The sequence below is a fragment of the Mycetomoellerius zeteki genome, unplaced genomic scaffold, assembly GCF_001594055.1.
Source record: "Mycetomoellerius zeteki isolate Tzet28-1 unplaced genomic scaffold, Tzet1.0 scaffold135, whole genome shotgun sequence".
Taxonomy (NCBI): Eukaryota; Metazoa; Arthropoda; class Insecta; order Hymenoptera; family Formicidae; genus Mycetomoellerius; species Mycetomoellerius zeteki.
The window spans coordinates 5,047,819-5,058,591 of record NW_017256287.1 but is presented as its reverse complement, the minus strand read 5'-3'; positions in this window follow the sequence as shown (position 1 = coordinate 5,058,591).

Below are 10,773 nucleotides of genomic sequence, written 5' to 3'. Positions count from 1 at the left end.
TGCAGGACATGCCGCGCCCATCCCTGTCGACCCTCATGAAACGACCGTTTAAGGAACGAGATGAAGGGGTTAATTAATATCGCATTCCGTGGGATTGAGCTGTCGTCTCGGACTGTCGTTGCTGCCCTCGACACGTTAAACGAGGAACGATAATTTCTACGAGGTATGGTGAACACTTTCAGTAACACTCAATAGTTTTAATGCAGCACTAAAATCGAGCTCATCTTGTAATATCAATACTGCACTGAAAGAGCAATTTTGCTGAAAAATCTAAAAATTTGACTAGATCTAAACATAATTTTGTTAAACCATCAAAATAATTTTGCAGGAATCTTGAGCAATGCTGCGAAATGTTTTGATATTCTAGCAATCAATTTTGTTGTTTTATCTAATTATTTTGATGGTCCAGCAAAATTATTTCTTAAATCTACATCTAGCTTTTTTGACGCTTTAAATTTTTATAATAAATTCTTCAGCAAAATTGCTCTTTTAGTGTGTATTTTTTATAATTAGAAATATCTTGCGAGTTTATAAAAAAATAACTCTTCAATATTATATTAGTGACACTCTGTTAAACAAAATTATTGAAAATCTATACTAAAAATATCATCACTATTTCTGAATTTACATTTGCAAATGTTGCAACATATTGAAGATCTTCAGCTTCACAAAGGAATCATATAAAGTCACAAATAAGCAGAGTGAATACCAAAAAATCGATGAGATTGTCATCGGACCTGGCGGCATTGTCCATGCGTGTTCGTCTCATATAGAAGTGTTCATTGTAATTATTCTCATATTAATGTCTGTTACTATCATCCCGCATCGTCATGACATGGAGACATCGTGGTTGATAAATGGTTAATAACGATCACGAAGAACTGCTATCAGGCTCATTGATCGTCATGCGTGTACAATCCGCGGGGGTGCACAGTCAACTCCGACGAGCGTCTCAATCAGAAAGACAACCAAATGCGATCGGATAATCTAAGATAGGAGAAAGAAAGAAAGAGAGAGAGAAAAAGAAAAAATAAGAGACGATAGGGGATCGTGAATTTACGTTCGAGTTTCATCAAGACGAAGTTCTCGAGAATCGATAGCCGATCGCGAGCCTAAACGCCGATCTCAGATCGAGTCTTGCCGATAAGAGATCGATCTTTCCCCCTCAGCCACCGGCGGGACGATGGTGGGCCCGTTCACCAAAACGGCTTCATTAGGGCTCAGCATCTTTCGAATGCCCCACGCAAGGATGTCCACTACGCTCTCGTTACTGTCGACTGGTTGTACTCGCGTTAACAAATGTCACGTGAACGTTGCACAACGAATGTATCGACTCATGCTGTCCTAAAAAATGATGATGGTAGCGAGTGATATAATGCCGAACAGAATATTTTCCCCTTCGATACAATATCTTTAAAGTCCTCATGGACAGGCACTCTAATAATTTATATTTGTTTCGTGATCGTGTTAAATTTACAGTAAAGTTTAAAAAACATGACTCCAAATTATATTATATAATAATATGTAAGATGAATTATACATATAATTAATTTATAAATATCGCATGAAGATTAAAAGTTCGTTTTATCTTGTAATATAAATAATTATATATATATAGTAGCTATTTATAATGCGTTTGGAAACTTATACACGTAATCATGTTTTATGAATTTTTAGAAAAATTAAAGGAAACTTTTAAGCTAATTCTAAACAAAATCGTAAGACTCGTAACTCTCGTATAAAGGTTTATAAAAATTTATGACTAGAATGCTTAACTTTATACAATATCTTTACAGATAATTTCTTGCTAATTATAAAATTTATGAGAAATCGTAAATATTACAAATGTTTGAGAAATTATGAGCCTTACGATTCTGCTTGAATTGACTCATTAAATTTTATAAATATGTATATATGTACATATCTGAACTCCCTAAATTATTATTATATATTCTAACATTATCGACTCACAATATTAAAACAAAAAAGCATTACCAAAGAAATATGCTGTTGAATGCGGATGTGTGCCTTATATGTGTGTTTCTATTATAGGTATTAATATCATAGTATGATAAATAAAATTTAATTGTCTTATACTTCTCTATTATATAGATATATGTACCTATATGATCTATATTTCCTGAATTACGAAAAAACAGAGAAATATGCTACAGAAGTGGAAACGTACCCCAAGAAATGAAGCGCCGTTGAATGAGCAGTAGCCGAGTGCGAAGAAATGACATAATTCCCCCAGGATCAAAGCGCGTGAACGGTATATAAGAGAAAAATAAAAGGAAGGGAAGAGACAGAAGGAAAAAGAAAGAAAAGAAAAAAGAAGAGACGCGGGGCCTAGAGGCCTCGATAGCTCTCTTTATCTCGTGCTCGCATCGTTCCGTCGTCGCCCCACCTTAATTCACAGCCAAGCTGGACCATAACTCGCGTTTTACCTCGCGGTGTTTATGTACTTTTAATAATGCCTGATATCTCGTGGATAGGCGCTGCTCACTCATCCGCACTGCTCCCTCCGCGATGCATCCCCCCGGCGCTGCGTCGTTGCACCCCGCTGTGAGTCGATGTGTGGTCGTAATACAGACCGGACCGAGAAACACACTTTGGGCCCGTGTGGACGAAGAATCGATATTGTCTCGCGATTACGGCGTTCTTCTCTTTCGCATTTATATCCTACTTAGCACGTTTGAAAAACACGCGTGGCGTCAACTATCACGTAGAATATTATTATAGCAGTAATACCACGTAGAGTAGAATATATTGTAGATCGTTATATACTTTTTCTAAATTCTTTGGAGTCTCACTCTAAAGAGTGAAAATTGAGCTTTGAAAAAGAGTGGCTTAATTTACAATCTTTAAAAGTGAGATTTCACTCTTCAGAGTAATAATTCACTCTTGAGCTGACTGAATAATTACAAATGGTAAATTTATCATAATTAATTATAAATATAGAATATTACATAATTTATTTAATAAATATATAAACAACTACTAATTTAAGGGGATGCTGGAGTGATCAAATTATCACGTTACAGTCGTATAAAAATCTTCGCATTGACTGAACGGATAAAAAATCCTTTTATAGAATTAAAGTAGACACAAAATTTTAGGAGGTGGTGCAGTGCCTTATACTAAAATCGGAAAAAAGTTCAAAAATTTTTTAACATTCTTTCGATTTTAGTATAAAATCCACTGTACCACCTCTTAATTTTGCGTCTACTTTAATCCTGTAAAAGGATTTTTTATTCCGTTCAGTCAATTCGAAGATTTTTATATGACTATAATGTGATAACTTGGTCACTCCAGCATCCCCTTAAGTGTCTGCGTGTGAACTGTATGACTAAAAAGATATACTTAGATTCAAAATTGTATTCAAAATTGTACCATCTTAATAAAGGGAATACAATTTCAAACATCGTACAGTTCTGAATGGAATCAAATTTGAATCCAATTTTCGAGATTTAAGTTTGGTTTTTTTCCTATTTGGTGATACCTTTTAGTATCCTTCACACAATGAAATTAGGATTACAAAACTTAAACCTTCAAATTTTATTTTGTTTCAGCATTGTACCATGTTCGAAATTGTTATCACCCTATCCTATTATATTTCAATTAAAACATCTAACATTTATACAGTCTCTTTTATATCTTACAACGTTAATTTTTTTGTTAAACACACACATCGATTAAGAACACATCAATGATTTCGAGTGCATCAATAGTTTTGCTGTCATGACGAATTCTCTCCGCCTACGTTCCCACCCTATCATGCATTCCCTCGGGCAACCCCGTCTCTCTTCCCACCCACTCCAGCACATGTTAACAGGACTTTAAAGTTTTATTAATAAGGATAAATCAGAGGCGCCCTGCGGATGAAGTTGTCTGTACCGCGGTCCAGCGCGTATAATCTGGCATCGGGTACACGAGAAGGGTCAAGGGGGGCGCGACATGAGAGCGCGGAAGAGGGGCACGAACATGTCGGTTTACGACCATTGCCCACAATGTCGTGCGCGCTTGCAACGTGCAGCGCATAAAGATATTTATCGTCCTGCCTCGCGTATACGCGCCGGAGACGCGTCGTGCCGACTCGCTTCGCTCTTGAGTCGCTTCTTTTTTAAATACCCCTTACGAGCATCTCGCGCGGTGTCTCAAAGACCATACAGTGGACATTGTCGACCCAGGTTTCAAAACAGTTTCCAAGCGATTGAAAAAAATAAAAAGGTATAAGCTCTTTCGCAAACTAAAGCTTTACTAACAAAGAACAAGTAATGAAACACCTTATTCTTCACCGTCAAGTTTGATTAAAATTTACGTATATAGAATTTCAACTTGACTTTTGGATTTAACCTTTAATTTAAACCTTCAAGATATAATTAATAAAACTTATTTTCAAATATGCAATAAGATACTTAATGCTAAATTAAAAATCCGAAATTAAAAGACGAAAAATCCGAATGTGCAATTATCGAAAATCTCTAAATAATTTAGTTAAAACAAATTCGGTTGAACGCACTAATCCGCACTGGTACACTTTAAAGCTATCGTATACAAATCAACATAAAATGTATTTAAATAAAAGTATATAAACTGTGGGTTTTAAACTGTATAATCCTCAATGCACTTTATTATGCTGTTTAATAAAATATGTATTGGGCATTTTATCATTCGAGATATTTCACTTTTACTCAGATTAGATGAATGTTAGTATCTAGCTTTAATATGTACCGGTGCTAAGTGCGTCCAACCGAATTCGCTATTACTTTATACGGCGGAGTTCTAAAATAATAAAAGTCGATTTTTCATTATCAGACAACCAATCCTATCAAGACAAAAATGTAAAAATTTAACAACAGACTAGCAAAAAGCAGATCCCATAATCCATCCTCCAGCACATGAGGATGCATTCAATGCGCGCGGTATCCCAAAGGTGTACCGGTCGTAATATAAGAGATTATGATACTTTGTTAAAAAGGAGGATCCTTAGCTTCATGGCAGACGGTTTCGCGTATATATCATTTTCGACAGGTTCATGACTATCCCGAAATCTCGCTAATTATCTATGTGAAGGGGCCCCACAGTAAGAGGCCCAGGTATTCAAAAGACGCGACGCAATCTCGTCACAAAGGACGATACCTTATGCTCGACTTTTACGTTACATAATCGCGTACCTCGCGGATATTGAGGGCCTTAATTAACGATTCCCGGATGGGGCATGGAAGCGGTGTGTTCGACCGGTCTGGCCGAGGCTCCGACTGCCGAGTAAAATAGAAAATCTCACATGGCGTGTCGGGTCCAATTAGTGTAACATACGCGGGATACTGATAGCATGGCACATTTAATGTTCGTAGAACCTATTGCGTCGTATCGGTTTACTACTCGCTAAGAGAACATTAAATCGTGTTTAGCAGCGATCTTTCGGTTATTAGAGCGTGGCTATTATAAGTATACAAGCAACTTTAATCCATGAGTTCCTCTACCTGAATATTGCCTAAATAAAATATTAAGACAAAGTTTAAAATCTTTTGCGTTGCATAATTTAATACAACTCGCCAATATAAAGGAAGAACAAGTATGACGATTACATGTTGTCGAACAAGAATCAATTTATATAAAACGCATAATTTAGCTATATATTCGATAAATAAATGATTGGTCTAATGATTGTGAATATTATCTTATAATATAAATTATATGTTATCAAGCTATGTCAAGTTTATGTTTATAAGTAATACGGTAATTTATATCGCGTTATAATTTATTACAAATATTAATAAAAACTAATTGCTTGAAGGGAAAATGTATTGGTTAATCCACCTATATCATATAAAGAACTGTATCTCTAGCAGATTCAACGTCGGCTACACGATTCATATAAACTACGCAACTGCAGGTGCACTTATGCATGATTCTAACTTTAAGATCGCTTTTTACCTTCGCGTAACGATTTTACAGGAGTGCTATACGATAAAATGACATTCCCGATCCATGACACTAGGATTTATACAAATGTAAAGTATATAATATTATATGCCTTGCGACTCTGCGGTTCTCCTTGAGCTAATTAAAAAATATCGTTATCTCAAAATAAGAATTTATCTGCTAGTTTCGTTTTAATAAAACACTAATCGTACATTTATCTACCATCAATTATATACTTTCACTAACCTGAATTTATTTTAAAATAAGTATTCTAATAAATCTTTTCTAATTTCTACAAAATTAAAAACGGCTCTCTCTTTTCCTCTTCTTCCATCTTTCACTGACTTATTGTCTAATTTATTTATTTCAAAAATAATTTTAGAATTAATAATAATTGTTGATATTAATTAAAAGTATTAATTAGCAATTATTTATAAACATAACCTATCTCTGGCGTATAGAAAATTTAATAATCGCTGTATTTTTATTTTATAAGTATCTTTTTACCTCGCAATTTATTATTTATATATTATTGAGACAATATACGTGAAACTCTAATTATTTTACATTCATTAAATAAAAACATAATGACAGTTCTGTTTTCATAAGTCGAAGGCTCGACTTTTGATGCCTTTATAGGATCGATGATGCGATAGGCGTTATCACAACATTATCATTCTTTGCACTTCCGCAGTCACGGGTGCACCGTCCTACTACGAGAATTAGCCTAATCTGTCTGGAGAACGCGGAAGGTCGCCTGGAGGAAGCGCTAAGTGCTCCTAAACGCTACTCTAACGAGCGCAAATTGCTGTTTACGCAGCGCTGCTGCGTGGCATAGCTGCATACAGAATACCACTCTTGTGCATCGAAAGTAAACGTCTTATAAGAGAGGCATTACACTGTTAATAAATGTTTTCAAAATAATATCAGATCTGTATCATCTCATTATATATCTCACTATAAAAAGTGTAGTGTGTTTAAAATGTTTACTTTTAAAACATCTTTGCAAAACAAACGTTCAATAATAAAAGATATTTTAATTTTAAACGTTTAGTGTTTTAAATCCAAACACACACATCGTGTTTTGTTTATTGAAAAAGTTTAAAATTAAAACATCTTTAAGTGTTTACAAAATGGAGACAAGAATAAAACACTTTAACATTTTTAAATTAAACACTCCTTTTTTTTAGTGCAGTAATAATATCTAAAATAAAATCTTCATATATCATATAATATATTCGATCGAGTGAAATCCATTTTGTATTTTTAGCTATCATATATTTCAGGACTATCGGATTCAACCATACATTTCCTTTCTCAATTATTGTGATGTAGAGAAATGTGTATACATATATAAAGCGTACATTGCCGTTTAATTTGCAAATCCTTTTTGCCGAAAAATCTTATCGCCCCGTACAGTAAAGAAAAATTACTCGCCCTGTCGAATCGCTGCAGTCTTTCTCTCTCACTGCGTCACTCGTTTCTTTCTTCTTCGCTGATTCGCCCAAAGATAGAAGGAAGAAAGGAAGAAAAAAACGCAGGCAGATAATTACGCAAGACCAGTGTATATCGGTGACGTCGAAATTCCGAGAAGCTAAAGAAACCATAAAGATTTCAATGACCTCCACCGTAATCAGTATTCCGCGTCCTTCGAAGTGTGCTTCTGGCACTCCTCGAAGAAGCAGGAAGGAGAAAGAGGGAGAGATGCGAAAAATGCGAAGGAGAGGAAGGATACGAAGTGGACGTCGGAAGATCATCCCCGGGGAGAGCAAAAACGAAGAAGCGCAGCGGCAAAGGACACTGTAATAACGTATCGGAGTGAAACCAACGACGCAGAAGAACGGAGGTAGGTGAATCCACACAAGGAGGACGCAAGACTCGTCGCGAGAAAGAGGACCCCGCGCGACGTGCCCGGTGGCCCGCACTCGGTAGAAACGGCGCAGCGACTTAAGGCCCGTGGAATTATTCTCCTGTAAACACCTACCTAATTAAGATTGGAACATTTTAACGTCCCGCTCGGGGACCCCAATAAACCGCCTAACGTATGGCCAGTTTGTTAGGCGCTTATGGGATCGTTTAATTAATATTGGCGTCGGAGCAGCGCGCCCGGTTCGAAACGGCTGACGACCACCTCCGGCGCCTCGGTATCTTTGCCCCCGTACACTTGCAGTTTGCGACTTGCACGTGTAATCTCGCGTACAACGTCCGATTCGATTCGTTCGCGTGTGTGTAGGACGCGTGTATGCGTTCGCAATGGGCGCCTCGGGTCCGGGTATATTAGTCCTGGGACTGATGGTCATTTGCTGTGTCGCGACGGTACACGCTCGATGGTATCCTTATCGGACCCTCGTCCTCCACGTCCTGCATTTTGTTTGCTTCGCGCGAGCACGCAAACACTTAATCGATCGCGGGAATATTCGCGCTCGGTTATACACGCTTTTTCAGTTTCAATTGAACCATATAATTTTTTAATAGAAATTTTTTTTAACATCAAATTTCTAATTATTAAAACTTTTTAAAGTTTGTAAAATTTTGTTCCTTTATTGTATAATATTATTCAACTGAAAAAAAGCTATTTAAAACATGATAATATTCTTTTTTTCATAATCAATATAGATATTCATAATCTCTATATCTTTTTATATCATTGCGATGTGACGAATTATCTAACAATAAGATCTATTTATAGATGTAATAAGAATGGATTACGCATTTCTATGAAGTTGTCATCTCGGTTTAGAAAAAGTGAGGGTAGCTTGAAACTCCCTGTTTTTTAAGTATCGAATTAAAAAGTGATGCTATGTATTTAATTCTTTCTAATGAAGTATATGGTATTCTTTCTAATGGAGATGCTAAAATCAGGGAATACACAGTTCTTCTTCTGTATCTATGAATTTATTCCTAAGGATAGGAGCACATCGACTTGCGCATAAGAAAATAAATTAATCAAAGTGCTTTATTTTCTTCCTTTATATGAAATAAAGGATTCTGATTGACTGATTTTCTCACTAAAATGTCTGATTGAAAATGAACGAATCAGAAGATTCTGATTATATCAATCAGAATTTCGGTTTTCTTAACTAAAATTCTAATAGAGTTAATCAGAAAATTCTGATTCATCCATTTTTAACAAGAATTCCAATTAATTCAACCAGAAATTTTGTTCAGTGCTTATGCTTTATACACTATGCGTTATGTAAAGGTTTGTACTCCAACTTTAAATGTTTATGTACAAACTTCAGATAAAATCACATACATCTAAATTTTATTGTTTCTCTGTATTATATAATATGTTTATAATGCATAATTGTAATGTATTATCTACATTTTAAAATCCCAAATAGACGACAATTAAAATTAGACCAAACAAGCTTTTTTAATATACATTTTTTTATATAACAATAATAATAATAAAATCATGATTTTTTTATGTAATTTAATTTTTGCGCATATTTTATCTCAATATTAAAATTAAAATCGATATTAAAGAAGTATGGTAAATATATAAATATAAAAGTATCTATTATGTGAACCATATAACTGATTTCGCGTCGCAAATCTAACGTTGCTTCTGTATAACATCCAATATACGAACATTCGCGAAAAATGCGACGGACGTTGCTGCACTCAGCCGAGACGCGCGAGAAAGGGTACAAACGGACGCTCGTTGTCGTGGAAATTTATCATCGGCTTCCACGAGACGTGGAACGGGCGAATGCTCGCGCATTAAGCGCACGCTCGCGGGAGGGTTGCGCGAGTGAAGCATGAGGCCTCGGAGAGAAGAAAATAGAGTCACGGCGTATTCCCGTGGTACGACGTGTTCTTGCGCGGCCGAAGAGGGCGGCCAGGGCCGATTAATCACGGTCGCATTTTGCGGTTTTGTCGCGCGTCACGACCCACGTGCGTTCCGCGGGCTCCATTGTTCCGCGCCTAATCGTTCCGGGAACGGTGTCGGACAGTCGTACGCCGTGGGAGAGTTCCCGTCGTACGTAAAACTCGCGCGCGCGCACGCGGATCCTCGTATTTTGCGAGAGCCCATCCTCCACACTCCATCTGAAGTGCGGTCTCGGGTCCGGTTCATTTAAAAGCTACAACTTCAACTTAATATATTTGAAATCAAAATTTAAATACTAATCGGGCTCTCGAAATTAAAAAACAATAATATAATAATCAAATATAGAAACCAACCCAGGTCATAAATTAAACGAGCTATATTAATTATAACAATGTGACATTATTTTATTCAATTATAATTTTCAACGGTACATTTCGACTTCACTTAGTCCTCATCAGCCGTGAACTTACATAATAGCCCCTTATATTAAATATATTAAATATATTAACAACATAGAGAAGAAATTATCTAAAATTATGTTCTTTATGTTATTAATATACTTAATATAAAGGGTTATTATGTAAGTTTATGGCTGATGAGGACTAAGTAAAGTCGAAATGTACCGTTGAAAATTATAATTGAATAAAATAATATCACATTGTTATAACTAATATAACTTTAATTTATGACCTGGGTTGGTTTCTATATTTGATTGTTTGTAATTTACACGAGCGAATTATAGTGATACTAATTCTCTTAATTTATAATAATATAATATATGGACAATAAGAGCGCGGGAATTGGTGCGCAATTTATATAATAGTTAAATAATATTCACATAATATATTAAAATTGTACAATGACTATCGATACAAACTTATTTGGACGTTTCGGTTTTCTTCAAACCATCTTCAGCAAATTCCTAGATCATTATCATAGATGTTTTAACAAAATAGTTGGAAAATGTTGAAATTATGCTCTATGTGAGACCGAGGATGAGTATCTCCCTA